General features: G+C 43.1%; 1 protein-coding gene across 2 annotated transcripts in view; it reads right to left on the bottom strand.

Annotated features, from left to right (window-relative positions):
* WASF2 (WASP family member 2) overlaps positions 1 to 13731 on the bottom strand; it is a 100712-nt gene extending 86981 nt beyond the window's left edge. For both annotated transcript variants that reach the window (XM_077150661.1, XM_077150660.1), the window contains exon 1: positions 13563 to 13731. The gene's annotated coding sequence lies outside the window, so the exon portion shown is untranslated. The remainder of the gene's footprint in view (positions 1 to 13562) is intronic.
* Between the last annotated feature and the right edge of the window lie 13618 nt (positions 13732 to 27349).

Raw genomic sequence — 27349 nt, 5'->3', positions numbered from 1 at the left:
AACAAAACAGAAAATGACAAGTGCTGGAGAGGATGCGGAGAAAGAGGCACACTTATTCACTGTTGGTGGGAATGTCAAAGGGTGCAACCACTGTGGAAGGCAGTTTGGCGGTTCCTCAAAAAGCTGAATATAGAATTGCCATATGACCCAGCAATACCATTGCTAGGTATCTACTCAAAGGACTTAAGGGCAAAGACACAAACGGACATTTGCACACCAATGTTTATAGCAGCGTTATTTACAATTGCAAAGAGATGGAAACAGCCAAAATCTCCATCAACAGAAGAGTGGCTAAACAAACTGTGGTATATACATACGATGGAATATTATGCAGCTTTAAGACAAGATAAACTTGTGAACCATGTAATAACATGGATGGACCTAGAGAATATTATGCTGACTGAATCCAGCCAAAAACTAAAGGACAAATACTGTATGGTCCCACTGTTGTGAACGGACATTCGAGAATAAACTTGAAATATGTCATTGGTAACAGAGTTCAGCAGGAGTTAGAAACAGGGTAAGACAATGGGTAATTGGAGCTGAAGGGATACAGATTGTGCAACAGGACTAGATACGGAAACTCGAAGATGGACAGCACAATAATACCTAATTGTAAAGTAATCATGTTAAAATACTGAATGAAGCTGCATCTGAGCTATAGGGTTTTTTTTTGTTTTTGTTTGCTTGTTGGTTTGTTTGTTGTTGTTGCTTTTTACTATTACTACTACTTTTATTTCTTTTCTTTATATTAACATTTTATATCTTTTTCTGTTGTGTTGCTAGTTCCTCTAAACTGATGCAAATGTACTAAGAAACAATGATCATGCATCTATGTGATGATGTTAAGAATTACTGAGTGCATATGTAGAATGGTATGATTTCTAAATGTTGTGTTAATTTCTTTTTTTTTCTTTCCGTTAATAAAAAAAAAAAAAAAAAAAAAAAAAACTCTGTTGAACAAGAGAAGGCAGACACTAAAACTGTAGAAGTGTAAATCAAGGTATAGGGTCAGAAATCAGAACAGTGACTGCCTATGAGACGGTGGGTATTGACTGGAAGGGGGTATGAGGGAATTTTGGAGGGTTATAGAAATGTTCCTGCTCCTTTTGATGAGGGTGTTGGTACACAGGAGTTTACATTTGTCAAAAATCGCACATTTATACATTTTAGTTCTATACATTTCAATGTATTCAAATTTTACCTTCAAAACAAGAGGCCAAGGGTGGGCCATGGTGGCTCAGCAGGCAGAGTTCTCACCTGCCATGCCAGAGACCCAGGTTCAATTCCTGGTGCCTGCCCATGTAAAAAAAAACAAACAAACAAACAAAAAAACTCTTCCAAAATGTTTATTTGGTACAAAATTTATATTTTGACTAGTGCATTTCCTAATATAACTTATGTGGACAGTTTAATTGAACACCATAAGTACATGGAGCCTTGAGTAGGGCACGAGATTTTGTAGGTCTGTCCAGAGTGATGCCCCGATAAATCCCAGAGTGATTTAATTCCAGAAGTGAATAAAAAAGTATTTGCAAAGTCCGTTTGGGGGAACTGTGAGAAAGGGGGAAAATTCAACCTCCCCAGATGGAGATTTCCTGATATTCTCACAAGCAGTAGGGACAACCAAAGCAATAGGCTGAGCCCTCAATCTTGGGGATTGTTCATATGAAACTTATACCTGCAAATAATAGGCTAAGGCCACTTAAAATTAGGCCTAAGAGTAACCCCCAGAGAACCTCTTTTGTTTCTCAGATGTGGCCTCTCTCTCAGCAACAGGACAAGCAAACTCACTGCCCTCCCCATCTCTATGTGGGACATAACTCCAGGGGTGTAAACCTTCCTGGCAACGTGGGACAGAAATCCTAGAATCAGCTGGGACTCAGCATCAAGGGACTGAAAAACCTTCTCAACTGAAAGGAGGAAGACAGAAATGAGACAGAATAAAGTGTCAATGGCTGACAGATTTCAAACAGAGTCGAGAGGTTATGCTGGAGGTTATTCTTACACATTAAATAGATACCACCTTTTAAGATAAGGTGTAACAGAGAGACTGGAAGAAGTGCCTGAAAATGCAGAGCTGTGTTCCAGTAGTCACGTTTCTTGAAGATGATTGTACAATGATATAGCTTTTGCAATGTGACTGTGTGATTGTGAAAACCTTGTGTCTGATGCTCCTTTTACTTACCTTATGGACAGATGAGTAAAACATATGGATTAAAAATAAATAAATAATAGGGGAACAAATGTTAAAATAAATTTAGTAGATTGAAATGCTAGTGATCAACGAAACAGAGGGGTAAGGGGTATGGTATGTATGAATTTTTTTCTTTTTTCTTTTTATTTCTTTTTCTGAATTCATGCAAATATTCTAAAAAATGACCATGATGATGAATATACACCTATGTGATGATATTGGGAGTTACTGATTATATACCAAGAATGGAATGATCATATGGTAAGAACGTTCATGTTTGTGGATGGACCTTAGGGACATTATGCTGAGTGAGAGTAGCCAGAAACAAAAGGACAATACTGCATGGTCTCACTGATATGAACTGACACTAGTGAATAAACTTGGAATATTTCGTGGGTAACACAGACCATGAGGAGATACAAATAGGGTAAGATACTGGGTAACTGGAGCTGAAGGGATACAGATTGTGCAACAGGACTGAATATAAAAACTCAGAAATGGACAGCACAATACCACCTAACTGTAATACAATTACGTTAAAACACTGAATGAAGCTGAATGTGAGAATGATAGAGGGAGGAGGACTAGGGGCATAAATGAAATCACAAAGAAAGGCAGACGATAAAGACTGAGATGGTATAATCTAGGAATGCCTAGAGTGTATAATGACAGTGACTAAATGTACAAATTTTAAAAATGTTTTTAACATCAAGAGACTGAGAGAACCTTCTCAACGAAAAGGGGGAAGAGTAAAATGAGACAAAGTGTCAATGGCTGGGAGATTCCAAACAGAGTCGAGAGGTTATCCTGGAGGTTATTCTTACGCATTAAGGAGATATCACCTTGTTGTTCAAGATGTAGTGGAGAGGCTGGAGGGAATTGCCTGAAAATGTAGTGCTGTGTTCCAGTAGGCATGTTTCTTGATGATGATTGAACAATGATATAGCTTTCACAATGAGACTCTGTGAATGTGAAAACCTTATGTCTGATGCTCCTTTTAGCTACTATATCAACAGAAGAGTAGAACATATGGAATAAAAATAAATAATAGGGGAAACAAATGTTAAAATAAATTCAGTTTGAAATAGTGGTAAATGAAAGCGAGGGGTAAGGGGTATGGTACGTAGAGTTTTTTTTTTTTCTCTATTATCATTTTATTTCTTTTTCTGTTGTCTTTTTATTTCTTTTTCTAAATCGATGCAAATGTACTAAGAAATGATGAATATGCAACTATGTGATGATATTAAGAATTACTGAGTATATATGTAGAATGGAATGATTTCTAAATGTTTTGTTTGTTATTTTTTTTAATTAATAAAAAAGTTTAAAAAAATAAAAAAATAATTAATTTTTAAAAATGTTTTTGCATGAAGAGGAATAAAGGAATGTCATTACTGCAGGGTGCTGAAAATAGATGGTAATTAATATTTTAAAATTTCAACTTATGTGTGAGACTAAAGCAAAAAATGTTTATTTGGTACAAAATTTATATTTTGACTAGTGCATTTCCTAATATAACTTATGTAGATAGCTTAACTGAACACCATAAGTACATGGAACCTTGAGTAGGACATGAGATTTTGTTGGTTTGTCCAGAGTGATGCCCTGATAAATCCCAGAGTGATTTGATCAGTGAATAAAAAAGTATTTGCAAAGTCCCCTTTGGGGAATGGTAAGAACGGGGGAAAATTCAACCTTCTCAAGTTGGATTCTTAATATTCTCACAAGCAGTGGGAACAACCAAAGCTATAGGCTGAGCCCCCAGTCTTGGAGTTTGTTCATATGAAACTTAACCCCACAAAGGATACATCAAGCCTACTTAAAATTAGGCCTATGAGTCACTCCCAAGAGAACCTCTTTTGTTGCTCAGATGTGGCCTCTCTCTCCAGCCAACACAACAAGCAAACTCACCACCCTCCCCCTGTCTACGTGGGACATGACTCCCAGGGATGTGGACCTTCCTGGCAATGTGGGACAGAAATCCTAGAATGAGTTGAGACTCAGCATCAAGGGATTGAGAAAAACCCTAGAATGAGCTGAGACTCATCATCAAGGGATTGAGAAAACCTTTTCGACAAAAAGGGGGAAGAGTGAAATGAGACACAGTGTCAATGGCTAAGAGATTCCAAACAGAGTCGAGAGGTTATCCTGGAGGTTATTCTTAGGCATTAAGTAGATATCACCTTGTTAGTCAAGATGTAATGGAGAGGCTGGAGGGAACTGCCTGAAAATGTAGAGCTGTGTTCCAGTAGCCATGTTTCTTGATGATGACTGTATAATGATATAGCTTTTACAATGTGACTGTGTGATTGTGAAAACTTTGTGTGTTATGCTCCTTTTATCTACCTTATCAACAGATGAGTAGAACATATAGAATAAAAACAAATAATAGGGGGAACAAATGTTAAAATAAATTTAGTTTGAAATGCTAGTGATAAATGAAAGGGAGGGGTAAGGGGTATGGTATGTATAATTTATTTTTCCATTTTTGTTTTACTTCTTTTTCTGTTGTCTTTTTATTTCCTTTTCTGAATTGATGTAAATGTTCTAAGAAATGATGAATATGCGACTATGTGATGATATTGTGAATTACTGATTATATACGTAGAACGGAAGGATCATATGTTAATGTTTTTGCTCATTTGTTGTTAAATTTTTTTTAATTAATATTAAAAAAAAAAATGACAGCACTGTATTTTGTAAACAACTGCCCAATGAATGCTGAAGGAGCTTTAAAAAGAGGAAGCATCTAAAAGAACCAAATATTTAGGAATAAATTTAACCAAGGGTGTAAAGGATCTATATTCAGAAAATTACAAAACATTGCCAAAAGAAATCAAAGAAAGACATTCTATATCCATGGATTCTATTAAATTTAGTTAAGATGTCAATTCTACCCAAACCGATTTACAGATTTGACAAAATTCCAATCAAAATTCCAATGATCTACTTTGAAGAAATGGAAAAGCCAATCAACAAATTTATTTTGAAGGGCAACGGGCCCCAAATTGCCAAAAACACTTGAAAAAGAAGAACTGAAGTTGTAGGACTCACACTTCCTGACTTTAAAGCATATTACAAGCTACACTAAAAAAAAAAACAAAAAAAAAACGCATGGTACTAATATAAAGATAGACGTATTGATCAACGGAACCAAATTGAGAATTCAAAAACAGACCTGTGCATTTATGGTCCAACTGATTTCTGAGAAGGCAGCCAAGTCCACTCAACCGGGACAGAACAGTCTCTTCAACAATCATGTTGGGTGAACTGGATATCTACATCCAAAAGAATGAAAGAGGATCCCTATCTCACGTCTTATACAAAAATTAACTCAAAATGGATCAAAGACCTAACTATAAGAGACAAGACCATAAAATCCTAGAAGAAAATGTAGGGAAGCATCTCCCAGATCTCTTGGTAGGGGGAGGTTTCTTAGTCTTGACACCCAAAGCACAAGCAATGAAAGAAAAAATAGAAAATGGGACCTCCTCAAAATTAAATACTTTTGCACATCAAAGGACTTTGTCAAGAGTATAAAAAGGCAGCCTACTCAATGAGAGAAAATATTTCAAACCACATATCCATTAAGGGTTTACTATCCAGAATATATAAAGAAATCCAAAAACTCAACGATAAAAAGACAAACAACCCAATTTAAAAATGGGCAAAAAACATAAATATATATTTTTCCAAAGAAGAAACACAAATGCTAAAAAGCACATGAAAAGATGCTCAATATTACTAGCTATCAGGGAAATGAAAATCAAAACCACAATGAGATATTTTACACCTAACTAGAATGGTCACTATTAAACAAATAGAAAACTACAATTGTTGAAGAGTATGTGGAGAAATAGGAACACTTATTCACTGTTGGTGGGAATGTAAAATGTTACAGCTGCAGTGAAAGACAGCTGGGTTGTTCATCAGGAGGCTAAATATTGAACTGCTATACAGAACAATCACACAACTAGGTATATACTCAGACGAGGTGAAAGCTGAGATGTGAACAAATATTTTCACACCAATGTTCATAGTGGCATTATTTACAATTGCCAAAAGATAGACACAACCCAATGTCCATCAACTGATGAACAGAATAAACCACGATATATACATATGATAGACTACTCTTCATCAGCAAGAAGGAATAAGTCATGAAGCATAGAGAACATGGGTGAACCCTGAGGACATTATCCTGAGTGAAGTAAGTCAGACACAAAAGAACAAATACTGTATGATCTCACCAATATGAATTAATTATAATAAGTAAAATAATAGAGTTAAAATCTAGAATATAGGTTACTGGGAGATGGAATGACGGTAGAGAATGAAGAGGAGATGCTTAATGTGTGCAGAATTTTTAACTAGGTTGAATTTAAATGTTTGGAAATGGACAGAGGTGATGGTAGCACATTACGGTGAGTGTAATTAACAGCATCGAATTATGTGTGTGATTGTGGTTGAAAGGGGAAGCTTAGAGTTGTATATGTCACTAGAAGAAAATCGAGAGAATAAAACATGGGACTATAAAACACGTGGTGGACGATGACGGTGATTAATAACAGTACAAATACAAAAATGTTCTTTCATGAACTAGAACAAATGTACATCATTATTATAAAGAGATAATAATAGAATGGTATATGGGGAAAATGCGCCTATTGCAAACTACAGATTATAGTCAATGGCAATATTTTAATATTCTTTCATCAACAGTAACAAATGTACAATAACAGGAGGGATAAAGGGCATGAAATATTTGGGGGTTTTTTTGGAGTAATGAAAATGTTCTAAAATTGATTGTGGTGAGAAATGCATGACTACGTGATTGATGATACTGTGAACCATTGATTGTAAACTTTGGATGGCATGTGAACATATCTCAAAAAAACTGCATTAAAAAAGTAAAGAGGGAGGCAAGACTGGTCTTACACTTCTCACAATTCCACAGATACCTCTGGTATCAGGAATCCTATTTTAAAGACTATCAGCATCCTACAGAGAGAAATTTACTAACAGTTCCAAATTGTAAATGAAAAGGAACATCAGTGGGCATAACTCAAGAATTTCGAGATCTCCTTCTATACAGTTAAACAAAATTTCTCTAGGCCTGTTTTGAGAGAAAGCTTTTAAACTGACTACATGCTATAAGAATCAAAAACTAATGGGATTACTCACACACACATACACAAAAGCATTTCCAATGCAGTTAACAAAATTTGTGATAGTTTATCTGATACCAGAAAAGCTTCTCACAACTGTGTTAGGAAAGAAAAGGGCTAAAAACTAGCAAATAATGCAATGCTTCATCAAAATACTGCTTATGGTTTCACTAAAATTCAGCTCAAGTGGAGGGTAGAGAAAATTCTCTGAAAGCTTAAAATTATTGCCACATGATTAAAATAAATAATTTATTTCATTTAATTTTTATAGGAAACAAAAAGTAACCCACAACATTTGATGATGCTCTCATAGGATCCATGTTGCCTTTTTTTTTAAGTATTTGCATATCTCTTCTATAAATCAATGGAGAAATAATCAGAGGAGGTCTAAAACTACTGAAAACTAAGTAACAGGAGTCTGAAAAATTAGGGCAAAAACAGTATTTGATTACCACATGAGTATTTACAAAAATACACCGGGCAATATGGCCAGATTTTAGAGAAAACAGATAATGACTAAATATCCATATTCTGATTTATTTTGAGAACAAAGATAACTTTTTATAAAATGCCATTGTTTCATGAAAAGAATGTATTGTATCTTATATCTAGATTGCTACACAACAAATGAAAACACCAGTGTAACAACGTTTTGAACTTTAGTAATCTAAATCTTGATTCCAATATTCACGACCTGACTCCTAGAATTGAGTGAAAGAAATAATCTTAAAAAAAGAAAATTTATGTGGAGGGGGTTGGTGCAGGAGTGGTTCAGTGATATAGCCTTTCATGCAGGAGACCTGGGTTTGAATCCTGGACCATGCACCAAAATAAAGAAAAAAAAACTTATGGGGGAGTGAGGGGGATGTAGAGGGAAATTTTCAATTCTAAACATCGAGAAGAGATTTACTCTTGTTACTTTATTATGCCAATTATAAGGTTTAAATTTCACCATGAGCCAAAAGATCATATATGTGCGTGTATGTATAAGAATGTATGCACATATATTAACTCAAACTGGAACTAAGCTAGATATTTTAATCACTGTTCCTTCCCCAAAAGGCTACTATATTCTAAAAAAACAAGAAACCTAATTTCGTTCAACTGAAATTAATCTTAAAACTAAGAGAGGGTGTCTCAGACTTTTCCATATTTTACCAGGAAAGAAAAACAGAGTTTGAAAAGAAATAACACTGGCAAGTTTAAGAGCCTCTCCCATCAATCTCAAACTGCTTATCTTTATTATTTTATTAATCTGTAGAAATCATGATGAAAAACATTTTTCTGAGATATCGCTACTTTCAAACATTATTTCGCCTGCAAGTACTCAACAATTCTTGTTTCTATTCTTCTCTTTTCTAATTCAATTCTGTTTGGTTTCTAAGTTAAGAAGTGTGTTTCATTTGCATAAATGGTAACAATTCTGAGATACTATTCATAACCATACATCTGAAATTCTCCAGAGTACCATTCACAACTTCAAATGGAACAGGGAAAAAAAAAACATTCATTCAACTTCATTTAAATGGTAACTAAGACATGAATGACTATAACGTTATATTGCAGAGGGTTGGTCAAAGGAGAGCAAAAATCCCCCAAAATTAACCACTGACTAGTCATTCATTAATGCCAAAGGAACCTAAGGACCACTGTCTTGATCAATCTACTTATTACAAAAAAAATTTAGTTTATAAAGAATGCCTATTAGCTAAACATGTTTTTTTAGAGTTATAAAGTACCTATGCATATGCAGGAACATCAAAAGATATATCTTAGCCAAGAAGCTCAAACATTATCAAGGAAAAATACTGACAAGTCTAACAAGTTCACTATAAAAACAATACTGGCTTCTCTTAGGTGTTAAACTTTTCAGCCATGAGCTTTTCCGAGTAAGTACTTTACAAGATAGTAATATTCCAGTAGTTCTTTATCTAATCTTAATTAGTGGTAGAAATTGAATTTACATAGATCTGCATAAATAATTCAGCTACCTGTACTACTCTAATACATTTAAGTCTAGTAAAATAAAATTTGAACAGAATAAAAATAATGGGGCTATTTCAAAGTTGTCACCTCCTAATTTCCCTCATTTTCTTTCCTATCCAAAAGGCAGAGACAGGAGACCGTAAAGCCTAAAAGAAGGAAGAAAAGGAGAAAATGAATGAACTGAAGGCATTTATACCCACTTCTCTTTACTAGCCCATCACTCCTACCCTTGATACTGTGATTTTTCAACAGGGAGTAATTTTGCCCCCCAGGAGACATTTGACAATGTCTGTCACAATTGGGGAAGTGGTATACTAGCATCCAGTGGCTAGAGACTAGGGATTCTGCTAAACGTCCTACAATTTACAGACCAGCCCCCGAAAATGCATAATTATGTAGCCCAAAAGGTCAACAGTACCAAGACGGTTTAGAAACCCTATGCAAAGGCCCAAGAAAGACCTACCTTTCAGAAAAATAATAATGATTATTTCTCTCATAATAATTTAATATTCTCAGAAGAAGAATAAATGCTTGCTTGTCTGAATCGAAAGGGAAAGACCATAAATTGGGGGAGAAGTTCACAAGAATGAAGCAGAATATAGAGGCCATAATTTAAGCATCATTAGCATTTATTAAGTCTTTACTGCGTGCTGGGCACTGGTCACGCAAAAATGAACCATACGGTGCTGCCCTTAAAGAGCTCACAGTCAGGTGGAGGAGTTTTATAGATTGTCTAATATCAGCTTTCACAAACTGATAAATGCATTAACAAAGGAGAAAACATACAAAAGGGTCACTCAGCTTTTCCCAGGGAAAGCTTCACAGACGACATCTTAGCCCAGTTTTCAAGGATGAATAGGAAGCATCTTATTTCACAGCCTCTTCGCAAACAAAGAGCCATTCATTTCTTCAGTAAACAAAAAGCTACAGAGCACCAATTATGTTCTTGCACTGTGCTAAATGTGGGGAGACCCAGTCAAATCACAACTTTCCATTTCTTCCCTTGGCATGGCTGATGCCCACTGGCCCACTTCCCTCCCCCCCACAAATCACCAAGAATCCTTGAATTTCTACTTATCCCCAATTTCACAACTGCTAACCTAATTATCTTAGGAAGGCCACCACTCAAGGAGAAAACAAAACTTCTAGTTGCCTTTTGATAGACTACATTCAATCCTGCCTGAGAATGGTAATGTTGACAGAATATCCGGCAATGAACTACACCAACCATGGGTCCAGATCTGCCAACCGTTAGATGTGTGCTGTTATCTTAGAAAGCTATTTTACTTTATGAAAAATCTGGGTAAACTCCCACCCTACCCAACCCATGCCAAGACCAATGGCAAATTAAACAAATATTTACTGAACACCTACACTGTGCTTATGTCAATTGTTCTCAACTGGACTGTGTATTGCTGATATCAGAGGTCCTAGGCCAGATAGGTATATTTTTTAAAAGCTCTGTAAGTAATTCTGATGCAAGACAAATTTCATGCTCTGGCCTTTGGGCATTAAGGAATACAAAAGAAATATAAGATACTCTTCCTGTCCTCAAGAGCTTACCCAGCCACACCAGGGTAAATTGGAATAGGATTCTAGTTAACTAAATTTAATCCTTTTGCAATATTATCAGGGCTTATGAAGTTAAAGAGAAGAAACTGGGGCAATTTGGATAGTAATAATTTCCTAGTCCAACTATAGATCAACTCCACCAGTAACTCCTGATACACAGTTCTACACTCCTTCTACCTCCCACACAGTTTAAAGGAACCATTCTCTGGGACTATGGAGTCACTCCAAGAGGGAAGATGAATTAAGGCCCAGAATTAAGGAAAGAATCCCTCAAGTTCATGCTGTCATGGGGCTTCCTCTAAAGAGAAGAAACAATCCTTCATCCTCCAACAATACTAGTTCACATCACTCTACAGTAGAGGTATCCGAGAAAAGCAAAGAGTAGCCTGAGTTTTCTATTTAAAGATTAAACTTGGTTTAAAGTGATGTGTATAGCTGCCAAGTTGACACACGAACCTGACCATGACAAATACTGAGGATGAACCTAGATCTTTACATGCAATAAATTCAAGGCCTTAACTACTGTACACACACAACCCTGGAAAATGAAGCATTAAAAGGACTTTTAATAAATGACGAAAACCAAACACACCATTATGTTGTTTTCCAAGTGATGGCAACATGTGCATTATATAATATCTAGATCATTTCCTCTTAGGTTGAAATCTGACTAAATCACAGTAAAAACACAGCCAAAGATTGAACTGGTAATTATGCTGAGTAAAAGGATCATCTACAATAACTAACTTACTCATTAAAATGTTCTGATTTATTTATAAATTATCTTGGAAGGTTTAAGATTTAAAATCATTTCATTCTAGAGTTCAATTTCTGAAAGTTGACAAATTACAATGGACTTTTTCTGTGAAAGCAGAGCCTCTGACAGAAGCAGCGCGTCAAGATATTTGAAGGGGAAGAGAAGTTTCATAGTTCTTTCCTTCCTTTAGTTGCTGCTTTTCTGGTTTTAGAATTTCAAACAAAGAAATACATATTGGCTTCACTGCTAAGAAACGCCCTTTTTCTCAGCAACTTCCTCTTCCAATTTTCTTCCCCACCATTGACATACGAGAACAATACCCACTGCGGGTCCTATCATTTTGATTAACCAAAAGCTCTGAGGTTTGTAAAAATTAAACGCTGCAATTTATGGTACTCAACTACCCCCACCTCCTCACTTCCCACAGGTTCACAATCTTTGCTCACCTACAAGTCAGGTAAAACAAAGAAACATTATACTCAATCAGAGGCAGGGTATTGAATCTTTCATCCCTCAAATCTAAAGAAATTCGAACTAACAAATAGGAAAAGAGGAAAAGTCTCCCATCCCAAGAAAATGTAGCCTTCTTAAGGAGGAAAGGAAGTTACTGGGCTGGCACAACCCGAATAAAGGATTTGGTTCGTACATGAAGTGCCAGTGAACTTTCTTCTACAGGCCACAAGGCCAGGTTTCAAACTGAGCCCTCTGAGTTTTGATACACTTTAAAGTGACTTATACAACTTAGAAATGGTCCTTTTCTTTTCACAACTGAAGAAAGGGGACGGACTTTTAATAAACCATCTAGGAATCACCACCCAGCCAATCTCCAGGCCAGGAGTCAAATCAAGCACCAGGGCCAGACCCCTCCCCCTCTGTGAGAAAGCAAACTTTCCCACTACTATCTTTTAAATGGGCAGTGACTACCCTTGGCCAGTGATTCAGAGGAAACACTTTAACACTGGTAAGCTCTGCACCTTACTGTGTGACCTTGAGTAAGTTACTTAATTTCTCGGAAATTTTGTTTCCTCGTGTGTAAATTCTCAAGGGTTACTGTAAAAATTAAATAATACATACACATAGTAAGAGGAGCAGCATAAATGTTCTTCTCTCTCCTCCTCCTAACTTCTTCTAGGCCATAAGATCAAATCGCAGCTCCAAGAGGGTCCAAGAACCTCTTCCTCTTCTCTGATTCTATACCCAATTGTATAAAAATTCCCCATTTCAAAGGCTGTACGATTTCTGGAGGGCCAAGACTATCTGGTCCCACTCCATCATGGTCTCTGTGTGGCATCTAGAGCATTGCTGGGGGAACCGCTTGAGCCCACTCTTTTACTCTGCAATCCATCCTACACACACACACACAGACACACAGACACACAGACACACACACACACACACCTTAATGTCCTCTCGACCACTCAGCAACTTAGCAGGCTGGGAGCTCCAGAAATATTTCTTGGTCCTGAAATGGAAATGTAGGCTCAGCCTGGGGAAGAACTTGCTCAATATCTCAGACAACATCCATGTATATCTGTCTGCCTACAAAGCCTCCGTCTTGCAAATGGAGAAAGTAGACTCAGAGAAGGAAGTGACTTGTCCAAGGTCACACAGAAAGTGGCAGAGCCAGCTCAGGCATTTTCGCAGGCTTACAGACCCGGGGCCCCTCCAAGTTTCCTAAGGGAACCCCGAGTTTCCGGCCCCTGGAAGTGAGGAATGTGTAGTAAGAAGTCACCCGGCGCAGATGGCTCGCCCGGTTTCTTCCAGGCCGCAGCAGGAGGCTCGGCACCCACTCCTCCCGGACCCTGCGCTCCCGGGAGCGGAGGATGGGCCGGGTGCCGTGCCGCGGAATGGTGGCGCCCGCCCGAAGGGACTTGTTGCTCACCTGGCCTCGCGCGGGCGCCCTCAGCGACAGAAACGTCGGCCAGCCACCCTGTCTCCGCACAGGGTCTGCTTCAGCCGGCCGTCTCACAGCCTGCCACACAGCCGGACCCCCCTCAGCGCGAAACGCCCCCAGCCGCGCTCGCCCGGCCTGCGTCCGCCATTACGCGATTCCCCGCCCTAGGACGCAGCCACACCCCGCCGACAGCCCTGATTGGTTCTCTGCCCCGCCCTCCTGGGGCTTCGGAGCAGTCCATTGGCTTAAGTGGAATGTCAGTTAAATAAATACGCAAAAGACGCACCCAAGGGTAGAGTCCCGGGAGCTCCACCCGAGCGACTTCCGCAAACGGAGTAAACAGCAGGGAGCAAACCAAGTGAAGTGGGAGTATAGATTAAAGTAAATCAACTCCTAAATACAGGGTAGGAGAATTCCATGTAAGAACGTATAAAAACTCATACAAAGTGTATAGAAATTCTAATTCTTCTTGGTAGAGCTTAAAGGACCAGTATTTTGGGTGGAAGGAAGGGACCAAGTCCGTGAACTTTCTATGTACTCCCCCTCAAGTTGCAGATAGTTTTGTCCCTTTCCTCCGGGTCCAGACTCGGCCGAAAGTAGGGTGGGGATGAGGTTGAGTCACTGGCTCTACCCCGCGATGGAAGGTTTCGCCGTAGGAGAGGCAAGGGCCCCTGGGACTGGGAGCTGGTTCTGAAAGGCCCTTTGTATTGGGTCAGGTGAATTGGACCCAATTCAGTCGCCACTTCACTCTGTGACCACCGACAAGTCCCTGAACTTCATGGTCTCAGTTTGTCCTTCTGCAAAATAGGAACAATCACGCCTGCCTCACTCCCTGGGATGGTTGAGGATTTATGCATAAATGGGTGTGTATGTCCATTGATTATAAAAGGCTGCAGCTGGATAACGAAGTGACAAATTCACAAGTTAGCAAAGATATCTGCGTTGGTTCTCCAGAGCTACCCTGTGTAGGGCAAGTATTGTCCTCGTTTTTGTAGAAGAGAAAACCTAGTCTGGGGATATTTTGACATGCCAAGGGTCCCCTAGGGAATTGGAAACAGCCCTGAGTGAGACTCAACTCTTTGTCTTTAATCTTCCATTCCTTTTTTTCTCCCAGGCTCCGTGTCACCTGAAAAAGACTTCCCTCCCCCATCCCCTAGCCTTCCAGAAAGGGTCTTGGGGAAAGAGGGCAGAATTTCCCACACCTCTTTGGTCACCATAGATTTGGGCCCTAGCTATTGTCAGTCACCAAGATTTGTGGGGAAAAGTGACCTTCAGAATTGGGGACCCTAGGAATCAAGAGTAAAAGACTACTGGCCGCTCAGCAGCCCCGGCAGTATCCCAAATGACACAGAAACTCTGAGAGGGGCAGTGACCCCATTGTGTGCCCTCAGCAAGGCAGCCTTCATGCCAAGACTTAAATCCAGGTCTCTCTGCTCGCACAACAGGCCTTTTTTCACCACAGGATTGTTTTTCCCAGAAGGGCTGTCTTGGCTGTAATCCCTAGTCCCTTTCCCTTTCTAAAAATGAAGAAAGCCAAGAAGGGAGTGAGAAGGGGAGCAGCCTAAAACTTTGGAAGGACAAATCTGGCCAAAAGGGTGTGGTGTCGACAGGGCCCCAGTGCTGTGGACCTCCAGGCTCAACTGGGATGTGTGGTTTGACTACCTGTGACTATTTAAATCCTAACTGTGGCGTTTGGTGCTAGGTGACAGCAGGTGCTATGCAGTATGCAGTGGCTTTGAGGTCAGACTGACTTGAGATTGAATCCAAGTTCTACTGCAGAAAGCAGTACTGACCTTCATCAACTTTTTCTCAAAGGTGGGGATAACAGGGCACTTGTGAGGTTAAATGAGTTAACTGTGAAATCAATGAGCCGTGTGTGTCAAGTGCCCCGTAGTTATATATTCATTCGTGGATGCATTTGTTCAATAAATTATTAAGCACCAACAACATGCAGGGCAGCCTGCCAGTGCTGCAGCCACGATGGTGAATAAAACAGATTTGGACCCTCATGTCGCTTAGAGTCTTGTGAAGAAGAAAGTCTTTGAACAAATGATCACACAAATCAAAATACAGTTAGAAACCGTGATAAGGAGCAAGAAGGCAAACTACAATGTGCTTATGAAAGTGAACTTCTAGAGATGGGGCAGGAGACTTCCCTGGGAAGAGATGTCTAATGTGAAATGGATAAGTGGGGGTTAACAAGACAGGTGGGGAGAAGTTACAGGCCTAGACGTGAAAAGGCATCTAGGCCAATGGACTTGGTGGCAGTGGGGAGGGGCAGGGCTCACAAGACCTTGTGGGACACCAAATTGTTGAAGAATGAGGGTACCTGGCCTTGAAAATTGGGCTATTCTCCAAGGATCTCTGCACTTCTTTTAGAGTCCCTGAAAGAATATCAGCTTTGAGGCAAATCTGCATGGAGCTGAATTTCGACTCTGCCACCTAGGAGTGTGTTGCCTTAAGCAATCATCACATTTTTCTGTGCCTCAGCTACTCTTCTGAGAAATGCAGATAATGATAGCGGGTCATAAGGTGAGGATAACGATTGAATGCAGAAAGGTGTATAAAGCATCCCGGCCCATAAACAGTGCTCAATTTTTCTGGCATGGAGGGAGGTGAGCCTGAGGCAGCAGATCCAGCAGATACATTTGGGAGAAAGCTGTGTGGGGCAGCTATGCACTGGATGAGTTGTCATCTGACTCTAATTGTCTTAAGAGACTGTGGAGCCAGACAAGCCTCAGTTCAAATCCCGGATACACTACTTCCTAGCTGTGTGACCTCGGACAGGTGACTTAGCCTCTTTGAGCCTCCGTTTTACTTATGCATAAAATGGGGATCATAATTGTTTCTGTTTCGGGCGGGCCACGGTGGCTCAGCAGGTAAGAATGCTTGCCTGCCAAGCCCGAGGACCCGGGTTCAATTCCCGGTGCCTGCCCATGTAAAAAATAAAAATAAAAAAATAATTGTTTCTGTTTCCCAAAACTGTGAGAATTAAGTGATATAATAAATGTGAAGCTCCTATTAACTCTAATAATGATTATTATTGTTTTTTTGTTGTTGTTTTTTTTCACATGGGCAGGCACCCGGAATCGAACCCAGGTCCTCTGGCATGGCAGGCGAGCATTCTTTTCTGCTGAGCCACTGTGGCCCACCCATGATTATTATTGTTAATATCAAATTACTACCTGCCCTGGAAATAAAGATCTCGGGCTTTCTTTGAAGGTTGACTGACAACAGGAGTCTCAGTTTCTCCTTTGAGGCAATGGTGATAGACAAGTTGTTTTCAAGGGATGAGCGCATATCAATAGTAATAACAGGCACTAACATTTATTGAGCATTTATTATGGAGCAGGCGTGTGCTGAGTGCTTTACATGTTTTAATTCATTTAATCCCCACAGCCTTCCTGTAAGTTGTCTTGTTGTACTTATCCCCCATTTTATAGATGAGGTAAAAGAGGCACAGAGAGGTTAAGTGACTTGCCTAAAGTCAACCAGTCAGGAATAAGTACAGTTGGGATTCAAACCCAACCAGGAAACTTGAAAGGACTTGCTGCTGCTCTTCTATCCAAGGAGTTAGAGGTGAAATTGTTCCCTGCTCCTGGCAAGTCCCCAGTTTCCCAAGACCAAGCCCTGTTCCTTTTGCACTAAATTTAAAAAATAACCTGTTTTTAATACCTGTTAAAATGCCTGTTAAAAATGCCTGTTCCCTATTCCTGAGGCTGGTAAGAGCAGAGACCAGACCCTCTGCTTCTGCAAGGGGAAGCAAAGGACATTTGGTGTACCAGACTGGGTCTGAATCCCAACTTTGCCACTTATGGCTCTATCTTGGCAAAGTCACACTGCGTCTCTGAGCCTCAGTTTCCTTATCTATGAAAAAAGGATTATAACAGCTCTGCCTACAGGTCCGGTGTGAAGAGCAGAAGAAATTAGGCCTGCATAAAATATGAAATGCAGTCCACGCTGGAGTTCCTCTCATTGTTGCTATGGGGATGGCGATCCCTTCCGGAGGAAAGCAACCTAGGCGAGATAGCAGGCGACTTCAGGTCCCAGCTCTGCCTTTGGCACCCTGTGTAAACCTGGTTCAGCCTCAGTTTCTCCATCTATAAAATGGAGTGACTAATACTGATTTCAAAGAGTTGGAGAGAAAATACTATGAGAGGATGTGCAGAAAGCCAGGAGCCAGCGCCTAGTTCAGAGCTGGCTGAGTGCAGCCTGCTGAGGCATTCCAGGGGGAAGAACCAAACAATGGGTACAGAAAGTCTCTCAATGCTGCGCCCCCACACCCCAATCTAAGGGGAAAAGGATAGAGTGCACTGTGCTTGCAGCCCATGATTGTCGCCCACCACCCTCTCTCTCTTTGCATCCTTAGCTCTTGCTGGGACCACTAGATCTCTCTCTCTCTCTTTCTCTCTCTCTCTCTCTCTCTCTCCTCTCTCTCCTCTCTCTCTCTCTCTCTCTCTCTCTCTCTCTCTCTCTCTCTCTCTCTCCTCTCTCTCCTCTCTCTCTCTCTCTCTCTCTCTCTCTCTCTCTCTCTCTCTCCTCTCTCTCTCTCTCTCTCTCTCTCTCTCTCTCTCTCTCTCTCTCTCTCTCTCCTCTCTCTCTCCTCTCTCTCTCTCTCTCTCTCTCTCTCTCTCTCTCTCTCTCTCTCTCTCTCTCTCTCTCTCTCTCTCTCTCTCTCCTCTCTCTCTCTCTCTCTCTCTCTCTCTCTCTCACTCTCTCTTCATTCTCACAAGTTCTTTTCCACTGAGCAATCCCAGGGGGCCCCAAACCTTGGTTCCAGCCAAGCTTGCAGGCTTTCCCCGCCTCCACATCCTTAATCCATAGCCTTTGCATTTGCCATTCCTTCCACCTGGAATGCTCTCTCCTCCTAGAGCGCCTTTGATGGGGAAGTGGTGGTGGTGATTGGGGGGGGGGGGGTTGCTGGAGAGGAAGGATCCAGAGTGACGCTCCCCTACCTCCTCATTCCCCTCCCCTGCATCCCCCACACTGCATGCCTCACCTCCCCTCTCCCAGCGTGGGGGATGAGGCAGCACGAGGAGGGGGAGGAAAGCGGGGAGGACTCAGTGAAGGGCCCTCTGTGGGGTTTTTCACCTGCTCAGAAGAGGCAGACGGAAATGAAAGCTCTGGAAAAACGCCTGCCGCTCTGCTGCAGCAGCCCCAGCTCAATGAAGCCTCCCGATTCCCATCAAACCATCTCCTCCTCCTCCTCCCGCAGGCAAATGCCTCAGTCAGAGAAGGGGTGGGGGGGGGGGAGGGACACAGCGGGGCCGGAGAGAAATGGGTTCCAATCCCATTGCTGCCATGTACCCAGTGAATGACCCCAGCAAGCTGCTCAACCTGCCTTCACCTCATTTCTTTGTCAAAGGGGACAAGGATCCCTGTCTTTCAGGCTGCCACTAGGACAAATGAGATGCTGAATGAAAGTGCCTGGCATGACAGAGTGCCCAGGTGCATGTTCTCAGCACTTGGCATGGATTAGCCTATTTAATTCTTGATGAGGTAGACACTACTACTCTCCCCATTTTATAGATGAGAAAACTGAGGCTGAGAGAGAGGACATAGCCAGAAAGAGGTGGTGCTTAATCAGTTCTTACCCACTATGGTATGGGGCACTCAGTGACAGTTGCCATGGTTATTGTTATTTTTTATTCTATCTGCACATACTCCTTCTATAGCCACAAAACATACATTCTCCCTTCCTCCCACCCCTGGCCCCTGTTAACCTCTAATGGACTTTCTGTCTCTGCGATTTGCTATTTCTAGATGTAAGTACACCATAAAATATCTGTCCTCATGTGTCTGTTTAATTTCAGTGTTTTCAAGATTGTTCAATATTACAGTATACCTCAGAACTTCCGATAATATCCCATTGTATGTATATATCTTTTTTTTTCTTTTTTGGGGGGGGGCAGGGGTGGGTGGTGCATGGCCCGGGAATCGAACCTGGGGTCTCTGGCCTGGAAAGTGAGCGTTCTACCACTGAACCACCTGTGCACCCCATATTTTTTGTTTCCATTCATTGGTTGAGGGACACTTGGGTTGTTTCCACATTTTGGCTATTGTGAATAATGCTGCTGTGATCACTGGTATCCAACTATCTATTTGAGACCTTCTTTTCATTTTCTTTGGGTATATACCTAGTAGTGGAATTGCCAAGTCAAATGGTCATTCTATATTTAACTGTTTGAAGAATGGTCATATTGCTTCCTACAGAAACTACACCATTTACATTCCTGCCAACAATGCACTAGAGCCCAGTTTCTGCATATCCTTGTCAACACTTATTTTCTGTTTTGTTTTTTTTTAAATAATAGTCATCCTTGTGGTCGTGAAGTGGTATTTCATTGTGTTGTTATTTGTTTTTATCTACACCAATTCTATGCCCTCAGTAAATACCTGTTACTCTTTTTCTTTCCACCTTCAAAATCCTGCCTGAATTTTACCCCCTCTGTGGCATCTTCCAGGCTATTCATTTAACAAGCATATATTGCTGCCTGCTCTGGCCACACCTGGGCAGGGTACTGGGGACCCAAGGATCAATGCACCCAACCCCTGCCCTTGAGTGGCTCCCAGCCTGGTGTAGGACGACACATAGATAAATATTACCATAAAAGTGGGAGACACCAATTGCGGCAGGAGCTGTGAGCTTACCGAAGTAGAGAGTTTAACCCAACTGGGGAACTGGGGCAAGCATTCAGAGGAAGGATCATTGCAGGGGAGGTATTCTTGAAGGGTGGGGAGAAATTCCTCAGGCAGAGTTATGAAGTGAAGATGCAGAATAGGATTTGCAGCACAGAGCCTGCAAAGGGGACTAAATGAATAAATTCTGGAGAGTAATGTGTCTAGGGTCAGTTGTAGGCAAGGCCCTCTACTGGGCACTGTGAGTGCAGAGGCAGGTAAGATATTAACTGGCCTCTCGGGATGCTTGCAGACTTGGTGTGGGAAGGAGAGGCACTAATGAGTAAAGTTAAAATGTAGATATTAAAGGCAAAATACAGAGTGGCTCTGGGAGCACTACGGAGAGTCCTAAACCTGTGGAGGGGTCAGTGAAGGCTTCCTGGAGGAGGAGCGGATGCCTAGGCTGAGACTTAAAGATCAGAGCCAGAATATGTCTCCTACCGCCAGCCCAGCCCATGTATAAATTCAACATAAAAACGACACTAAGTATAAAACAAGAGTAAGGAACTCCAGATAAAGTTCTAATTTTTCCCATGAACCCTATTTCAATGGTTTTGTAAAAATTATTGAATTTCAAATTATTTGCAAAAAAATATGTTTTTAGGGTACCTGCTCTGCTGGTGCCCTTTAACACAGTCTTGCTCTGCTCATTGGATAATCTGACAGGTGACAGATCAGAGAGAATCAACCTGGTGAGAGATGGGGAAGGGTGTGGCAGGGAAGTTCATATGCAAAGGCCCAGGGGCAAAAAAAAAAAAAAAAAAAAAAGATGGCACATTGTGGGAAACCTAGTTTGGATTGAATTCTGAGGGTACTGGGGAAGCATGGAAGGGTTTTAACAGGAATGTGTCATAGTCAAATGTTTCTTTTGCAAGATCATGCCGAATATTTCTAGAGACTTACCTATGGTTTGAATTAATTCATTCATTCATCCATTCATTCAAAGACATTTACCACGCCTACTGGGTGTCAGGCGCTGACCCAGGCACTGCGACCACCACAAATGAGTAGAGGTTGCTCAATAAGAACAATGGCGTGGGGACGTGGCGTGCCACCACACGCAGAGGGGTCTATGGATAAAGGCTTGGATGTGGAAATGCGTGATGGGTGCCAAGCCCTGGGCGTGGGGCAGGGTACAGAGGTGGGAGATGGCCCTCAGGGGACTTGCAGTGAGCTTGTCTCGGAAAGGCGAGACAGAAGAATGAAGGAATGGAAGCAGAAAGAGAGGGGATGAGTTAGGGGGTGGAAAATCTAGATCTTGTAGCCACCTTAAGAAGGTAGCCAAGTAGGCAGAAGGGCAGAGTCACCAGCCAACCCCCTCAGCGCCCTAGCTCCCCCAGCCCTGCTGGGCCTTGCAGTCTGTCTCCTCCTGGCTCCAGAAGCCAGACCAAATCCTGAAAGAGAACAGAGGCGGGCGAGGAGGGGCGGGGGTGGGGGTTTGCGAGCGAGCCCAGACCTCTCACCCCCAGCAGGGCCTTCCTTCCCCGTGGCTGGAGCCAACCCGGCTGAGGAGCCAGAGGTTACAGGGAGGGATTAAGGAGTTGGTTGCTTTTTTACCCAAACTGTGGCTGCATTTTTCTCTCTCTCTCTCTTTTTTTTTTTTTTAAAGAAAAATGTTCCTGTGCACACACCCGGAGGCTTTTGCAGGAGGCGGCTGTTGGAGAACCAGGAAAACAAGCCAAGAAACAAGAGAGGAAAAAGACCACGCCTCGCCTGGCAGATTCCTAATGGCCCAGGAGACCTGAGGCTTTACCGTGGGAGGCGGGCAGGGCTGGCTCGGGTGGGAGGGAAGGGCAGGCCGAAGGACAGCCACTTGCTGGCCGGTGACCTTGGGCAGGATGCTGCCTGCTTCCCTCTGGTGAGAATAGGGAGGAGGGAGTCAGGGGCCAGGCTGGCCGGCTGAGGTCACAGGAAGGCCCCTTCCAGCCTGAAACGCGATCTCAGGATGTGGAGCTTGCCAACCTGCAGCGACCCTGGGCCAACAGAGATGAAAGGCTGCCTGTCCCCAGCTTCCGGACCCCCAAGGCCCTGGTGCCTCAAACTTGGAGGGCAGCAAAGCTGCTGCAGCTGGCTGGAACTGGTTGCTGAGTTCCTCACCCCACCTTATGTCATCCAACTCTCCCTTCCCTGTTTTGCAGAGGGCATTCAGGCCCAGAGAGGGCTGGTGACCCACCTGAGATCACACAGCAAGTTGGAAGTGGATCCAGGACTCGCCACAAAATCTTTGGACTCCAAGTTCAGGCTTCACTGCCTTTCCCAGAAACTTGGCTGGCTGAGGGCTTACCGTTGGGAGCTAGAGAGACCCAGGGCTGGGGAAGACAGTTGGGAGCTATGTCTTTTACAAGTCACAGCTTAATGTTGATTAAAATACACCTTTTTTTTTAGACAAAAGGAAAGTTCCCTGCTCCTGCCATGGGCCTGGACTTGCTCTGCTGGCAGGGGAAGGAATGCAGCTCTGGCCACCACAGCTGCCTGTGGCCAGCTGCGGTCTCAGCTCCCACCGTTCCCGCCCCAGCAGGCAAAGGGACAAAGGCGTCTTCTCAGGCCTGTTCCTTCCTACCCCTTAGATCAGTGAACAGGGCAATGACCAGGAGGCTTGGACACCGACCAGCCAAGTGGATGTTCCTCTCTGGTCCTTAGTGTCCTTTCTATAAAATGGAGGCAGAATCTGCCTGACCTACCTATCGGTGCTGGCTTGAGGCTCCAAAGAGGTGAAGCTACAGAAACACAGCCCTCTCTGCACCTCTTTCCACTTGTGGGTTTGCCTGCCCTCCATTGCCTGTACCTTAAGTGCCCCTCTGTCCCTCATACCCCAGCCCACCAGCCCCAACTCACCAGCTTAGATCAGCAGCACTGTCACTGGCTCTGGGAAGCCTCCCTCGCCCTCCACACTGCCTTGCTCTTTCAGAGCATTTGTCACTGTTGTAATTAAATAAGTAACTGTGCCATTGGAATCTGTCTCCCCATTAAAATGTGAACTCTGTAATAACAGCTAATACCAAACGCTGGCCTGGCACTGGAGACTTTACATGTATTCTCCCATTTATTTTATGTGGTAGGTACCATTATCCCCATCTTACAGAAGAGGGAAATGAGACAATGAAAAGTTCATTGACTTGCCTGAAGTCATAGCAAGTTGGAGGCTGAGCCAGGAGTCACCATAAGTTGCAGAATCAGAATTCAAATCCAGACCCCAAGCTCTGACCATTACACCATTACTGAAGCAGGTTCTACTTGTTCCTTGATGTATCTCTGGCTCCCAGCATGGCATCTGGCATGCAGTAGGCACTCTCTATATGTTGGATGAATGAACATATGAATAGGTGTATGAATACACATATGAGAAGAATAAAGCACCTTCCAGGAGTGGGTTTTGCAAAGTCCATGTCCATGTGTGGAGCTAAGCCTCTGGCGCTGGGAGAGGAGTTAAAGACCAGCATTGTAAAAACCGACTGTTCGGTTTCCTTCTGGAGCACATAGGCCCAAAACCCGGGGCATCATTTTTGCTTCCTCCTTCCATTTCACCTGCCAGAACAAATCAGGTCCCAGATTCTGATCAGTGTCTCCCCAATACACCCCTTCCTCTCCATACCTTGACCCCTATCTTTCTCTTGGAGTTTTTTTTTGGGGGGGGGGGGGGAGCACAGGTTTCTATCTCTAATTTGTTCTCCTTCAAAGTGGGCCTTTGAAAACAGAAAGCTAACTGTCGGTGCTACCTCTCTTCACCCCCACCCCTATCCCCTGCAATGAACCTTTCATGGTTCCCCACTGTTCTATGGATAAAGGTTTATGGATAAATTAGACATTCAGTAACTCCTCATCAACCCCTGCCCTCCCATCCCTGCAGCCTCACCTCCTGGACCTCTTTTCCAGTTGGCCTTTGCCTGAACCACTCTATAGAGTAGAAATTAAGAACTTGGAAGCAGATAGACCTAGGTTCAAATCCTGGCTCTGCCACTTACCAGCTGTGAGGGTTTGAAAGCAAAGCAGTTCCTTTCCTTAAGCCTCAATGTTCACATCTGGGTAATGGGCATAATTATAATGCCTACTTCAGAGAGTCATCATGAGGATTAAATGAATACCTTAAGTGCTAGGCATGGTAACTGACACTCTTAATAATCACTGTTACTCTTATACTTTTCCTCTGTCACAAAGAACATTCCTTACTGTTGATCTTACCTATTCTTTATGGCCCAACTCAAACATCACCTCTTAGAGGAAGTTTTCCTTGATATCCACACTTCCCTTCCCCAAGTGAAATCAGTCTTAATTTCTGTAATCAATTGCACTTTGTCCTGTATGAATCACTTACAACTCTGTTTATGTGCGCGCTCTACTTTCCCTACTATCCCAAGAGTTCCTGAGCAGCAGGGACAACACCCTCTTCAATTCTAGCATAGTGGCATGCAGCAGATGCATAATAAATGCTAGTTGAATCAAATGGACTCACTACTTTCATTGCCCTTTCCTAAGAACGTGGCAGGGAGAGGGCCTGGCTGAGTGAGGAGACTGCTGGAGTCTGCTGGGACCTAGGTCCCACCTAGGTCCCACCAGAGTGCAGGGTATAGTGACATGTGTGTGGGAGGGGTGGAGGAAACTCCTGACCTGTGGCCTCTTTCTTCCCTGCAGGACTCTCGTGCCCCTCCAGGGAAAGTGGAGAGGAAAGAGGAGATGAGGGAGCCCAGGTGCTGTGCAGGGGCGAGGTGAGCTACTGCAGGTGTGGGCGGTTGCTGGCAGATTCCAGGTCCTCTAAGACCAGGGCTGGGCCAGGCAGGACAGGGCCTCACAGCCCGAGTCCCCACCTGCAATGCCCCGCCTCACCCCTGGCACCTGGATTAAGTGACTTTTCAAGTTGTAAAACTATGTCTTGATTTGCAAGGAAGCAGAATCCAAGCCTGGCCTTGTCTTGTTGCTCAGCAGGGAGGAGGAGGTGGGGGTGGGGGGTTCCTTTTATTCTCCTTTCTGTGTAGGCAACATCTTGCAATCCTGGGTACATCAGAGATAACATCGATTTTGCAAACCCCGATTAAGGTCACATTAGCCCCCACCATCACTTCCGTCACTGCTCCTGCCACCCCCCCTACTTAAAACCCTTCTCTGGCAGCCTAATACCGTCAGGATAAAGTCCCAACTCCTAATACAACCCACAAAGCCCTAGATGGTCTGGCCCCACCTACTCGTTGGACTTCTCACTTGGTTCTCCCTCCACCTTGGCTCCCCTTGGCCTCGCCTCAGTTCTAAAACACCTTGCCTCTTCCTCTGTGCCTTCGCGTGTACTTTTTACTTTGTCTTGAATGCTTTTCCCCACCCCTTATTAATTTTGATTTATAGTTAGTGCTTTTTAAGAAATCTTTGCCTATCCCAAGATCATAAAGATATTCCCATCTGTTTTCTTCTAGAAGCTTTATAGTGTGAGCTTTTACATTTAAGTCCTTGATTCATCTTGTGTGTACTGTGAGGTGGGGGTAAGAATCATTCCCACTCTGTTAATTCCTACTCATTCTTTACAGTTCAGCTTAAACCTCACCTCCTTTGAGAAGCCTTCCTTGACTACTCCCGCACTAGCTCAGGTCCTCCCATAGCACCCTCTACTTTATCCTCCCATTTGTCACATTGTAATAAAATAATTGTTTGTTTAATTAGTTGTTTAGGGTCTTGTCTCCCCTACTATCCTATAACTCCATGAGCTCAATGCTTATGATTTTTTAAAAGGCCTTTTTTTTTACTGAAATATATATGCAAAAGCGTGCATATATCAAAATGCAGAACTTGAAGGATTTTCACAAACCAAATCCACCTAAGCAGGACTCAGATCAAGATGCAGAACATTCACTGCACCCAGAATCCCCTTTGTGTCCCTTCCAGCGATGACTGTCTTTTTGTCCCTCATACTCCCAGCATCCAGCACAGAGTTAGGAATTAGGCTCTTAAAAATTAGGCTCTTAAAAAACAAACAAACAAAAAACCCCACAACTTTGTGAATGAATGAACAAGGATGCTTAATCCTTCCCCAAATAACTCAACTTGGAATCCTATCTTGGCTTTAGTCCCATCACTGTGTGACCTTTCTGGGTCTCAGTTTGCCTATCTGTGAAATGGAAATGAATGGAGGGAGGTTGGACTAATAATCTCTTTGTGGCTTTTCCTTTTGGGGCAGAACTAACCCCCAGCATTCTGGCAAGACATTGTCGGGAACTATTTTGGTCTCCTGCCTGAAAACGAGGACCTGGGAGGATTTAGAAACTTGTTCCACATGTAGCATCAGAAGCCTGAGCCAGTCAGAAGGCCTGGGTTTGAGTCCTGGCCTGGCCTCTGGGTGACCTTGGGCAAGTCTCTTCCCATCCCTGAGTCTCCAGGGTTTCTTTAGTTATCAAGTGAGAGGTAGGGTGACCTCCAGAACTTGAAGAAGAGCCATGCTGGCTCCAGGGCTCTGTTCCTGGAGCATGGGCCGCTCTGGCTCTGGGCTCTTCCCTGCCAGGCACTGTGGGGGGAGAGGGAAACGGAGGATGTGATAATCACCCTGGGGAAGGGAATGCGCAGTCTGGCCAGGGGGACCCAATGTTCAGCCAGGAACCAAATGGAAAATGGGCTGATGGTCGAAGTGATTCTCCACGTGTGGGGCTGAAGGGAGGGGGCCAGAGTGGGGGCAGGAGACCCGGGAGTGAGGGTGGGGGGCAAATAGGAATGGCTTCCTGGGGGAGAAGTCTTTGGAAATTGGCAGGGCAGCTGAGGGCGCTTCCCAGAGATGGGAGGAGGCAGGAAGGAGGAAATTGGGTCCAGGTGACCACAGAGCAGCAGCTTGGCTGTGGCGTAGGAGGGGCGGGGCTGGCGGGAGCTGGGGCAGCCGCCCCACAGCTGGGCCTCGGAGGGGAAGGGGGGGTGGGGGTGGTTTGTAGCCCTAGGGAGAAGCCATCTTCTCAGGCCACAGGTTGGGAAGGAGGGCTTTGTTGTAAGCTCAAGCCGCAGAGGCCTCTCTCTGAGTATCTCCCAGGACCCTGCCCAGCTATCTTCGGGCTGCAGGAGGAGCAGAAGGAGGCCCCAGGTCCCTGGCTTCTTCCTCTTGGCACGCCCAGACGCCGCCTTCAGCTTGGATCCCA

Source organism: Tamandua tetradactyla, chromosome 2, assembly GCF_023851605.1.
Source record: "Tamandua tetradactyla isolate mTamTet1 chromosome 2, mTamTet1.pri, whole genome shotgun sequence".
NCBI classification, from domain to species: Eukaryota; Metazoa; Chordata; class Mammalia; order Pilosa; family Myrmecophagidae; genus Tamandua; species Tamandua tetradactyla.
Note: the sequence above shows the minus strand (reverse complement) of the source record. Positions and strands in the feature narration are given on the sequence as shown.